The 14165-nt window shown below is 31.7% G+C and overlaps 1 protein-coding gene across 1 annotated transcript in view; it reads left to right on the top strand.

The window, feature by feature from the left end:
* si:ch73-280o22.2 overlaps positions 1-14165 on the top strand; it is a 203660-nt gene that overhangs the window by 140223 nt on the left and 49272 nt on the right.

Below are 14165 nucleotides of genomic sequence, written 5' to 3'. Positions count from 1 at the left end.
GTTTTCAAAAGGTTTTAATAGATCACCTGGCCCAAAAACAAAATTGTCGCCTAATTGACCTAATTGATATATTTTAAATGCAAATAGGTTTGCATTCTATCCATAAAAAAAAAAAAAGTTGATTGCATTGCAATTTTTTTTTTCCTTTTCAAGTATATCTCAAATGCTCTTTAACGTTTTTTTTTTTCTCAACACATAATATAACAATGCTTTTAATAACTATTTTCTAATAAGTTTAGCACTGTTTGGCTTCATTACTGGATCAAAAAGTAATTTTAAATAATCTTGTGGATAAAAGTTGCTAGTGGTAGTTAAAGTGGCCAGAGTTTTTTTTTGTTTGTTTGTTTTTTTTTTTGTGATACGTTTATTTCAAATAGACAGGATAAATATACAACGTATTTCAGGAGCAATTTTTAAAGATATTGACATGGGTTGTATTTCTAATAAACAGCAAAATCATAACATAAACATCTATACATACTGATTTACACACACTTATATACTACACATATAATTTAGTTTCAATTCAAATCAATTTAATTCACCTGTTCTGCATGTGTTTAGACTGCGGGGGAAACAGAAGCACCCGGAGGAAATCCACGCGAACACATAAAGAACATGCAAACCCCACACAGAAATGCCAATTGACTAATCACAGAGCCACCGTGTCGTTCTCACAAATAAACAAGCTAATCAATTAACAAATAATATATGTTGTTGTTGTTGTTATTATTATTATTATTATTATTATTATTATTGTTGTTATTAATATTATTATTGTTATTATTATTATTATTATTATTATTATTATTATTATTATTATTATTATTATTATTATTATTATTATTAATATTATTAAGGTGTTAAAACATGGACGAAAAAACAAGATAACACCTATAAGCGCTATACAATCAGTAACTAAGTTAAACAGTCACAACCTCTGGAAATGCACATCGAAACATAATATGTATTTCTGAGATATTTTTTCTGTGTATATCTCCAACAGAACAATCCTTTAAGAAAGATATGTCATTTGACATAATAACAAAACCAAAAAAAAAAAAAAAAAAGAATATTAGAAGAAAAAAAAAGGAATTGACACACAAAACCCCTTCTCTATCGTCTGAAGTCAAGTGATCTGTAAAAAGAGACTGTATATTTTGAAAGCTCTGTATATCACCCTGAAGCACAGCTGCAAGCCTCTCATGGGGTAAAACCCTAAAAATATGTGTGTGCCATTGTATCACAGAGGAGGGAGTGCTTTTCTTGTGCATTTCTTGCTACAATTAGCAGTTATATTGTATATATATATATATATATATATATATATATATATATATATATATATATATATATATATATATATATATATATATGTATATAGTTATATATATAGTTATATATATATATATATATATATATATATATATATATATATATATATATATATATATATATATATATATGTATATATATATATATATATATGTATATGTATATATATATATATATATATATATATATATATATATATATATATATATATATATATATATATATTTTTTTTTTTTTTTTTTTTTTTTTTTTTTTTTTTTTTTGTATGAACTTTGTATGAAATTCATACAAACTAGTATGTCACATAAGTAATTTGTTTAGTATTCCATGATTTATTTTTTGGGATCTCTGTTTGCATCAGTCTGGGTCTTGTGGATTTTGACCTAAGGTTCTCTTTGTTCTAACTTGTAATTTAAAAAAAAAAATGGCCAAAGTATTAACAAAACATTACAAATTACATAAACAATGAATAAAATCGTGAAGTAAATATATGCAGTAATACATATATTCTGTATACAGAAAAAGCACAATTAAAAATTATGATAGACACATTTAAACAAGAAAGAAAAAAGACTAATATGAAGATTAAAAAGATAATGAGAGTGAAAAAAATATTATCAAAATAGAATAAAAAAATAAAATAAAATGCACAACTGTACATTAATTCAGATGGTTTGTAATAACATCATTGTAATTCTCTCTCTCTCTCTCTCTCTCTCTCTCTCTCTCTCTCTCTCTCTCTCTCTCTCTCTCTCCCCTCTCTCTCTTTCTCTGTCTGTGTATGTGTAAGAGAGAAGGAGGGAGAGAATGTACACAGGTGTGGGTGTCCTTTATTGTCACCTGTCATTTGGCTGTCTGTGGCAGCAGTGTCATAAATCATTCTCAAATGGAGCTTTTCAGCAGAAAGTGACTGATTAATGTTCTTGTTCTTCCTCAGACTAGAAGCTGACACCTAGAGACAGCCCCAGCAAACTTCCAGACATGACCCACACAAACTTCTCTGACAGAGTTACAGTATACTGCTTGGTGACAGGAACACTTTTCAAATAACACCCAGGTTACACATTCAGATTTGCCTTTGCTGGTTGTTGTATAAACTTTACATCGTGTAGCATTTATGCTGCATAAAGAATACTGTGTTTGACATATTATATCCAGCTTACCATTATATTGCAATTTGTAATCCTACACTTAAAAGATCAGTATGTTAAAATTTATTTTGCAGTTTAATAAAGTTGCTTAATAAAGCAACATCATGAATATAATAAGTGTATATAAGTGTATATATTTAATTTTTGTTTACACTTTCATAGCCATTGATTCCTTTACCATCATCAGTCCTGATGGCAATCAAAAATTTATTGATGTTTTATTTACATAATGACCCTGTTTTTTTTTTTTTTTTAAATAAAAACAACAACATTATTGTCCAATTTCTAAAAGCTGAGCATATACACATTTTCTTGTAGCTTCATATCACTTACAAACGCACACAAAAAAAACAAAATGCATAAAATACAGTTAGTATATGCATAAAAAACTAAGACATAAAACACACCTTATCACACAGCATCAAGCATAATTATTCATACTAATAAATAAATAATATATATGGATCACAGGCCAAAGCTGAAAAGTATGGCAATGTTTTTAGAGGCTTCTAACTAAGAATGTGTGAACATTTTTTATTTAATGGTACCTGGATAATTGATTTTAATTGGTTTCTTTGGACACATTTGTCCAAAAGAAATTTACTTTTTCAGTTTTTTACCTTGTAACTAGTGTTAAATAGAATAAGAAGAAAATGTAAAATGTTACGATTCCAATGACAATAATCTGTATTTCAGAAAGACATGTTGAAAAACTATTCTTTTTTTTTTTTTTTTTTTTTTTTATGGCTTCATGTTTTTCTTCATATTTTTTTGGTGTGAAATTGTATTAATGTAAATAAATAAATAAATATATTTTTTGGGATCTGTTTCCATCAGTCTGAATATGCTGATTTGCTACTCAAGAAACATTTCAGAATTTTCCAGATAAAATGAACACGAAAATTAAATCAAATTAAACTAAAAAATAAATAAATAAATGAATAAATAAATAAATAAATAAATAAATAAATAAATAAATAAATAAATAAATAAATAAATAAATAAATAAATAAATATTTTTGTGGAAAACCTGATTTTTCCAGAATTTCCAGATAAAATACAAAATTAAATTAAGGTTCAGTTAAATCAAATTAAATTACTAAATACATAATTTGTTTTTGTGAAAACCTGATTTGTTCTAGATAAAAATAAATATAATAATCATTAAATTTAATTGAAAAAAATACATAAATATTTTCGTGAAATTCTGATATTTTTTCAGAATATTCCAGATAAATAAATAAATAAATAAATAAATTAATTAATTAATTAATTAATTAATAAAAATAAATGAATAAATAAATATTTGTGGAAAACCAGATATTTTTTTCCAGATAAATAAATAATTAAATAAATAAATAAATAAATGTTTTGTAGAAAACCTCATTTGTTCCAGAACAGTCTAAACAAAAACAAATAAATAAATACAAAATAAATAAATAAATAAATAAATAACAAAAATAAATTAATAAATATTTTTGTGGAAAATCTGATATTTTCCTCTCAGAACATTCCAGATAATAAAGAAATAAAGAAATAATAAATTATAGTTTTTTTTATATATATATATATAATAGTCTAACAATTTAATAATTGTTTTTTTTTTAATGAAATTAATGCATCACTATCTGAATAACAGTATGCTCTATCCCAATTAGTCTACAATGTTTGTTGTTTTTAGCATTAGTGTCCTTTCAATTTTGAAGTTTGAGTTTTATGGTTAAACATTTTCCTCTAATGGCTTTTCATTGTTTTGTTTTGTTTTTTCTTATAATTTATTATACTTTAGCTTGACGCAGTTCTAGTTTCACTATTGTAAGACCTGCTGATGGATAGCTCTGTAAAAATCACCAGATGTGGCTTTCAGAGTTACAAAATACCAAGGGGACACACTTAACAAGCGCCTTCTGAATGCATTTAACGCTCTTGGTCATGGCTAAAAGTGTTGGAATCGCACAGCCAGAGCAATGCTACAATGCGTTTTCTCCGCTCTCATCTTCTTTTACACTGAAAGACATGAATTTGACTGTGTATTACATTGGCTAGGTCAACTTTTACAACCCTGTACTGTCACTTCTCTATCACCTGAATAATAGCGAGCAGAGAAGTATCTGTAGAGGAAGATGGCAGTTGATTTGGTGAGCGGAGTGCTTTAAATTGCAGTGATAGGCACCGGCGTTCACATTGGGCAAATGCCATCTGTTCCCAATGATGGCCATATGGTTAGCTTTCTTTCCCAGGGTATAAAATACAAACAAATGTGTCAGAATGCAAGGGCTTTTTCCACAGACGCGCAGAGACTCGGCTAGAGGCAGCATCACAATGTGCGGGGAAGTAATTGCTATCGCCACCTTTGTGTTATGAGTTAGTTGTTGTTACTTTTCTTTTGGGGTGAGGGAATCTGTCACGGCTGAGGAAAAGGACATTTCCACTGTGTTAGTGGAAAGCAAACACTTCCTTGTCAACCTTTCACTTATTATTTTTATTTTCATTTGGAGCCCCTTAGGCTGTAACTTTTTGGGGGGGTTTAAAATGATCTAAAGCCATTCAGTAACAAGCCAGTGTTCAATGGTTTCTCCTTATGTTAGCCTGTTTCTTTGTTTATTTTGAGTGCTACTGCTAGATTTTTGAATCAAATGTGATCATTTTTAGCTTTTTACTACAGCAGCTGGAATAATCAACTCATCAATTTGTTTATATAAAATTTAAATGACTGTTAGAGATTAGACTGGAGAGGAATTTAGATCTACAGTTTATTTATTTATTTATTTATTTATTTATTTATTTATTTATCATTTACTCACCCTTCACCACCACAAACCTGTTGGATTTTTTTTTTCTATTGAACAGAAAGTAACATATTTTGAAGAAAGCTGGAAGCCCGTAATCTTTGACTTTCATAGTATTTGTTTTCATACTACAGAAGTCAACGGTTACAGGTTTCACTTGTTTCAAAATATTTTTTTTAGTGTTCAGCAGAATAAAATAACATATAAAGGTTTAGCAAAACTTGAGAGAGATTACAGTTTTTTTTCCGACTGTTTACACGTTTTTACAACAATAAATTCTTTTTTCAAAACTCTACACACAACTTTTAAAACTGCACACACAAAATGTAAAATGCCTCACATCTGCTGCAAAATGTTGATCTAAACCAAAAGCTCTTTGCTCTTTCATAGGTTCAATGTTATACAGTGACAGTAAACTGCTGAGAGGAGTAACAGGTATACTGTAAACACCAATGACATAAAGAAACAGAAAGTATTTATTAGGGCTAACAATGCTGTTGAAAACAGTAACATACAACAAAACCATAAGAATATTGGATGTAAAATATAAATAATAAAAATAAATAATAATAATAATAATAATAATAATAATAATAAATTATATATATATATATATATATATATATATATATATATATATATATATATATATATATATATATATATATATATATATATATATATATATATATATTATTATTATTATTATTATTATTATTATTTATTATTACAGGCATAGAGTTGGCCATCATACACTTTACAGAGCCAGGCTGAGAGAAATGTCTAGTGAAGTAGTTTGGCATTTACAAAAGGTAAATATGGGGGTATAGGTAGAAAACTACAAATAATGGATGGCTGGCAAACCATTTTTTTTGGGACCAGAACACCTATTTGACCTGTTTACAGGCCTGTACTACAATAAACCACTGATCAGTTAGTGATCAGTTAGGAAATGAGTCTTTCCACATTTGAGGAGTGTGTGTGACCGTGCGAACAAGTGTAGCATATTGATTGGTTGTGTTTGAAAAAGAAAAGCAAGTAGCTTCCTGATAGATTTTTTGTGCTTTAGGTGGAGAATTGTGTGTAGAGTTTTAATACTGTAAGTAAAGTTTTTTTTTTAAAGTAAAGTGTTTTATGCTGTTAAAAACTAATTTCAAGGCTGAGAAATAGCTTTTGGATTTGGAGATTTGAGGTGTAGTTTTGCATTTTAAGTGAGAGGTTTCAGAAATTGTGTGATAAGAAAGGATTTTGTATGTAAGCAGTTTGAAAAAACTGTAAACAATGCGCACATTCTCATTTTTGGATGAACTAACCCTTTAAGATTTCATCACCGTTTGTAGTCTGATGTATTCAACTGATCAGAGCAAATAATGGCAGACATGTTACTTGTTCAGATAGCTTTTTTGATGAAAATTCCTATTTGGATCACATTTTGTCGAATAAGTAAAAGCTACGCTTACTCCTCAAAAGATTCATTCATGCTAAGAAGCTACTCTCATGCTCAACCCATGTAAAGATGACCGTTCTGCAAATAACTACAACTGCACATTTCAAACCGAGATGGTGACAAAGAGGGAAAACTAACAAAAGGCAGCTTTACGTTTCGTAAACAAGTCCCCTTTATCCTGTACTCTGACTGTGGGAACGCTGCTTTTTTCTCTCCATTATTTTGCCTTTGTTTTGGTGGATAGTGTTGGAAATTAGCAGACATAATGAGGTTTTGTTTAGCATGAGGCAGGCGTAGAGCTCCTGGTGTCTGAGTTTGTAGTGTGTGTTTTGAGTTTGTGTGTGTGTGTGTGTGTTGGTGGGTGAATCACTGAAGCCTGGGAGAAGGCCGTGGCCCCACCTCACATGGCAGAGACGAGCTGAAAGGCTCATTAATCAAACTCCGAGTCACAGATGTGATGGCTTCCACACAAACTGCCAGCAGACTGTGAAAGTCACATCCAACAGAGTCAACTGTCAAGCAGCTAGGCCACCATTTCCACTCAGCCCAGCTCCTTGCTCATCCCTTTCCTCTAAAATCTTCTTCCGCACATTTATTTCCTTCCTTCCTACCTGTCTCACACCTCTTGCAATCATCAGTCGCAGTTTAATTCTTTTGGCATCTTTAACATATTACATGTTTGACTCCATTTGTACCTTTACATTTTGTAACATTTGTTCAATCTCCTTCATCATTATATTCGTTTAATAATATATATTTATACAACTTTTTTAAATGGATTATTATCCTGACATTGTTTGAGAGTCTGATCTAGACTGTTCCACAATTTCACACCACAGACAGACATAAACCAACTTTTTGAAACTGTCCTGGTTTTCAACCTCCTAAAACTTTGTTCTTCTCTTAGATGATATCCCTCTTGTCTTTCTTTAAAAAACTTTTGTATGCATTTCCGAAGTAATTTATTCCTAGCTTTGAACATAAATTGTTCTGTTTTTTTTATTATTATTTATTTAAACAAATCATTTTTAAATTTAAACAAATCATTGAACTTAAGTATCTTCAATTAAATAAATAAAGGATTTGTATGCTCCAAATACCCCACATGTTTTTTTCAGTCTAACTACTTTTTTCTCTGCATTATGCATATGTATAGTAAATTAGATTTATATGTAGTTCCCTATAATTTAACACAATAACTCATATATGGCCACAAAAGTGTGGTAAACAATATATATACATTGATTTGTTGTCCAGGATAAATCTTGCTTTATACACAATTGCTACAGTTTTGACTAATTATGACATCACATTACTTATTTGCAATTTCCAAATAATTTAATGATTCAATACAACACCAAGAAAATTAATTGCACATTCTCTTTCTATAAATTCATTAGCAATTTGTAAATCTATATTGTGGCTACTTTTTTATTTCTTAAATTACATAACCTTTATTTTACTTTTATTTAATGACAATTTGTTTACGTCAAACTACAGTTTCGATATATTAATTTCTGTTTTAATCAACTCCATAAGTTTTGGTAAATTATCCCCTGAACAATAGATACTTGTAAAATCCGCTAATAAAATAAACTTAAACAACTCTGATATCTTACACATATCATTAATGTCAATTATAAACAATATTGGACCTAAAACTGATCCTTGTGGTATGCCACAATTTACATTTAGATATCAAGATTTATGGTTGCCAATTTCTACGAACTGTTGCCTATTTTTTAACTCCATATCCAGTTCAATGCTACTCATCTAATACCATATACCTTTCTAATTTATTTACCAATATATTTTGATTTATTGTATCAAATGCCTTCTTTAAATCTATAAAAACTCCAACTACCTTCTCCTTTTTATCTATCTTATTAGTAATTTCCTCAATAATTTCTGTTAATACCAGAGATGTTGATATTTTTCTTGAAACCATATTGTTCATCAGCTAAAACACTATGCGATTTTATGAAATTATTAAGCCCGTCAACAAAGAGTTTTCCTCAAATATTTAAAAACTGAGATAGTACAGAAACTGACCTATAAATTGTAAAGTATTGTTTATCTCTAGATTTATAAAGTGAAATTACCACTGTGATTATCGAATAAATAAAAAAAATGTATTTATTTAAATTACAACTTTTTGTTTTGTTTTGTGTACACAATGAGCATGTTTACATGGACACCAATAATCCAATTTTCATACTATTAAGACAATACTCTGATTAAGTCTATTCCATGTAAACACAGATTTTTGATTAAATTAATCCGATTGAAGTCGTGATTGAACTAAACAGAAATCCAATTAAGACATGTAGAGTTTGCTGATTTTAGTCTCATTATTGAAGAGCAGTACATATATGTGAACACCTTAGTCAAACTATTACCATCTTGGAGGATTTTCACCGCATTTTGCGACAGGATCGTTTATAAACACACGGCTGTTTGACACTATACTCTGCACCTACTGAATCAGAGAAGAACCACAGACACATACACCATGAAACGCAGAGGTTTTTCTCCCATATGACATGTCGTATGAAACTTTATGATGCTCTCCCAGCAGTTCATACTAGCATCCAATATCTCGTTTGTCATGGGGGCCATGCAGGAAATGCTCCTGAATGAAAATAAAAGTGTCAAACTGCAGTTAAAGTCGACAAATTAAAAATGAAACTCCTGAAATTACAGGAAACTCCAGAGGAAAAGTGGATAGCGTGAGGACACAATGACGTTAATTCAATTATGTGCTACAACATGTAAAACGGGATCATAAAAGAATGATTCAAAAAGCAACTCATGTAAACACTTTAATCATAATATTGGCATATTCATATTGATTTGATAACTGATGTCTGTAAACGCTGTCAATAAACTTAGCTATATTGACATATTACAGTTTGTTTATTTGTTTATTTGTTTTAAACTACAACATTCTGCTTGTTTTGTTTTGTCCCGTTTTGCTTTATTGGACGCTGTTTTGGGTTTGAGAAGACTCTGAGGTCTTGCTTTGAGGATATTTCCAAGCAGATAGCCACTGTCTAAAACACAAATTGTTGGCAGTCAACTGTCATTTGTTTTGTAGAGTTTCTGTATTCGAGCCTGTCAGTTCTTCCCAAAACACCCTTGATTCCACCACACTTTTTAACTCAATCCAATTTGTTCTCTCACAACCAGTCGCCGCTCTCTCTTTCACTTAGTAAAGTGCCATTATCTCCCATAATCTATAACTCTAATCTACAGCCGTCCAAACCAACTCAATCACACCTAGCGCAGGGCTTTAATCAGACACCCGCTGCCTTCTCCACATGGTGATTGACAAAGCCACCCTGCCAGCCTGAGAGGAGGAAAATAATAATAAAATAAATAAACTGTGTGGTCCCTGGATGGAAGAGGGCCAGTGACAGGCTTCCACGCTGGGGGCCCGGTGTCAATGCACTGGCAGTCTCATCACACTGCCACCAGAACCCAGCCATTTGCATCCAGGCCAGGGACAGATAATTAGAAGGATTCCTGCCTGTCAGCATTAATCTGGGCAGCGGTGAAACGCTCTGACAAGGAAATGGAGATGGAGAGCTTTAGCTGGAGCGGATGGCGAAGGAGAGTGTGCCTTAGTAGAGGCAATATAGCTCCTTACAAATAAGAGTGATACTATTAGTGGCCTGTAACAGTAATACATTTGGACTGCACTGAATGCTGATTTGTAATGGCTGAATTTAATATACAACTGCTGAGCTGTCATAAATGAGGGTTTCAAGTAATTTGCTATGTTGTAAAAATATTATGTAATATACCAACAGTTAAAAACAATGGATAGGAATGTAATATTGAGGATGTGTCCAACCACAAAGAACACTTCATATATATAAGACCTCCTGCTAGCATGGAGCGCTCCAGTATTTTCTGAAAAAACATCATTTTCTGGAGGGGGGTGTTTCTGCACATGACGAGAGAATAAACGGGCCATGTATTGTGAGGTATTGGGCAAAACCTCCCTCAGTTGTATCTTGGTCTTCCAACATGACAATGACCCAAAGCACAAAGCCAGGAAAACCAAGGAGTGGCTCTGTAAGAAGCATATCAAGATTCTGGAATGGCCTAACCTATCTCTAGACCTAAATCCAATAGAAAATCTTTGGAAATATTTTGCTGAAACTACATCTTGCTCAGTGACAGCCCCAAAACCTGTCATATCTAGAGAATATCTGTTTTGAGGAGTGGGCCAAAATGCCTCCTGCTGTATGTGCAAACCTGGTAAAGAACTACAGGAACTGTTTGAACTTTGTAATTGTTAACAGAGGCTTCGGTACCAAATATTAAACATATTAGACTCAAGTGATCAAATACTTATCTGACACAGTAATTTACAAATAGATTATATAAAAAAATAAAATAAATCATACAATACGATTTCTGGATTTATATATTTTGATTGTGTCTCTCACAGTGGAAATGCACCTATTCTGAAAATTCTAGACCCCTTCATGATTTATATAAATATATATATATACATATATATACATACATACATTATAAAAACAAATGAAAAACAATGTATATATATATATATATATATATATATATATATATATATATATATATATATATATATATATATATATATATATATATATATATATATATATATATATATATATATATATATATATACATTAGATCTGCTCCTTCCATTTAATTTTTAAAATTTTTTAGTTGAAGACAGATTTGTATTCCATGACAATTGGCTAATGTGTATGTTGGCAATGTAATGTATGCAGTCCTGTCTATTAGTTATGTGTTGACAAGTTGTTAAATTTCTTTTCTTTGATCTCTTATTATCAGTATTGTACAACACTTTTCTGTTTCTTAAATAAATTGACTTGACTTCACTTGACTTAAAACTTCTTCAAAAAGAAACACAAAATATCCTTCAACTTTCCTAAAGGATGACTAACATTCAAAGGTAAAGTTTGCTGGAAATGTTCCAGTCATTCATTTACCCTCATGTCATTCCAATTAATCATGTAATCGTTTTTTTTTTTTTTAATCAGCGGACATAATATTGTACTTTAGTAAATACTGATAGAATAAATATTATGTTATAATATTTATAATTTATTGTTAGTAAATGCTACATCATATATTATTAACTAAAGTGATGCTGAACTATACAGTGAGCGTATAAACTGTAACAAATACTGTGGTATACTTTATTTTTTACTACAGAAAAATGTGGTTCTAGTCAATCATTTGGAAAAGCAGCAGAAGGTAGATTTTTTCAGATGAATCATCCTAAACTGCATCACAATCATTACAAGTACTGCAGAAGGCCTGGAAACACATGGACCCAAGATTCTCATAGAAATCAGTCAAGTTTGGTGGAAAGAAAATCATGGTTTGGGGTTACATTCAGTGTGGGGGCATGCAAGAGATCTGCAGAGCGGATGGCAACATCAACAGCCTAAGGTATCAAGATATGTGTACTGCCCATTACATTACAAACCACAGGAGAGGGCAAATTCTTCAGCAGGATAGCGCTCTTTCTCATACTTCAATGTCCTCATCAAAGTTTCTGAAAGCAAAGAAGGTCAAGATACTCCAAGACTGGCCAGCCCAGTCACCAGACATGAACATTATTGAGCATGGCTGGGGTAAAATGGAGGAGAAAGAGAAGATGAATCCAAAGAATCTAGATGAACTCTGGGAGTCCTGCAAGAATGCTTTCTTTGGCATTCCAGTTGACTTTATTAATAAGTTATTTGAGTGATTGCAGAGATGTATGATGCAGTCATCCAAGCTCATGGGAGTCATACACAGTATGCATTTGTTTTTCCACTGCACCATTATATTCTATACTGTACATTATTTCTGTTAAGTGACAAAACTTTTGTCTAAGCAAAGTCAGAACTTACTGTCCTAATTAAAAAACAAGCTATGATCGTATTTTATTTTGGTTAAATACGTGTAATCTAGAGGTCTCTGCCTTATATATAAGCCACTTCTGATCCTAAAACTTGGATAGGTGACAAGACTTTTGTCAGGTAGTGTAGAATCACCACAAAAAATTAATTAAAGTACTACACTGTAGTATTTACTTTAAATGACTATATATTATTTTTTACTGAGTGACAGAATATTAGTTTCTAGTTTTAAAAAATTGAGTAAAATTTAAAAATATTATCAGTGTACTCTCTATTGTCTTTTCTTCTGTGGCATCGCTGAAAAAGGGGGGAAATAAATTGAAACTGTGTGAAAGAGTTTGTGAGTGCAGTGCAGCTTTACTTCTGACATCATTGCTAACTTGTTTCGTTCTCCTGATGAGTGTAGTGTCTTGGCTTTGTGACTCGTCCCTCTATATAATGTCATAAGAGCCCTGATCAGACGTGACCCTGCCTCTCTGCTGACTTTACATGGCCTGAATGCCACTGTCTCCGAATACCTTTAGAGGAACCCAAGACTGTCAACCTGTCAATGAGACGCTGATCCTGGTGCTCCGCAGAGGTTGCTACAGATCCCCTAGAGCCCTGACTGATATAAGGGCCATGGTGCCACTCTGGCCCCTGGGCAGATGGTCAGCAAGCTCCTGAAAGCTGAGGGCACCTGGGTCTTTCATTGGCATTCAGTCGCCACGTTCAAACTCTGCCCCTCAGAGGTGGGTAAGAAGGACAGAAGGAAGGATGAAGGTTGCTCAGACGTGCTTGACGAGGAGAAGGTCTGTCACCACATCTGCCCTTCTGCAACCTCTCTGGTTGAGCTCAACACACTAATTAATAAGTGTGCGCGCAGCTAACATGACAGACAGGCCCAGATCGGCAGACTAGTAAAGGGTATATTCTTTTTAGGATACTAGCCCACAAACACATTGTGGATAATTTCACATGCCTGTTTGCTTTTTTTGTGCTTATTACTATGTATTCACACAGTTCTATGATTAGAGGAGTGATAACCACATTTAACATCTATATTCACAGTACTACACTGTAAGAAATGCTGCGTTCCTTACAATCAGTCTGTGTTGGGACAACGTGAAGGAATTAAGTTAACAAATTTTATGTTATTAGTTTTATAAATTTAAGTGGATTGCATGTAAAACAATTAAGTTGTCCCTAAATGAACTCAATAATTGTGTTGTTTCATATGAAGTACAGTCGTTTGTACAAACAGCAAATCTCATGTTTTGAGAGTACTGGAAACATAAGTAAATTCTATGGAGTGTGTATGAAACATTGTTAGCCAGCTAAGACTAACTAAATGTTTTTGTTTGCACGTCGCCAATTTTCAAAACAATCAATGATTACACATTTACAAAAAACAGCAAGATAATGATGTATTATGTATGCCAGGCCAGTATTTGGCCCTGGTGAAGCATTATCAAACTCTTGGGTAGCAACACATTGTCCAGACATTCCTTTAAAACAGTGGTACGTGGTA

This window comes from Danio rerio, chromosome 5 (genome assembly GCF_052040795.2).
Source record: "Danio rerio strain M-AB ecotype USA chromosome 5, GRCz13ab, whole genome shotgun sequence".
Classification (NCBI taxonomy): Eukaryota; Metazoa; Chordata; class Actinopteri; order Cypriniformes; family Danionidae; genus Danio; species Danio rerio.
The sequence above is the reverse complement of the archived record's forward strand: the minus strand, read 5'-3'. Positions and strand labels throughout refer to the sequence as shown.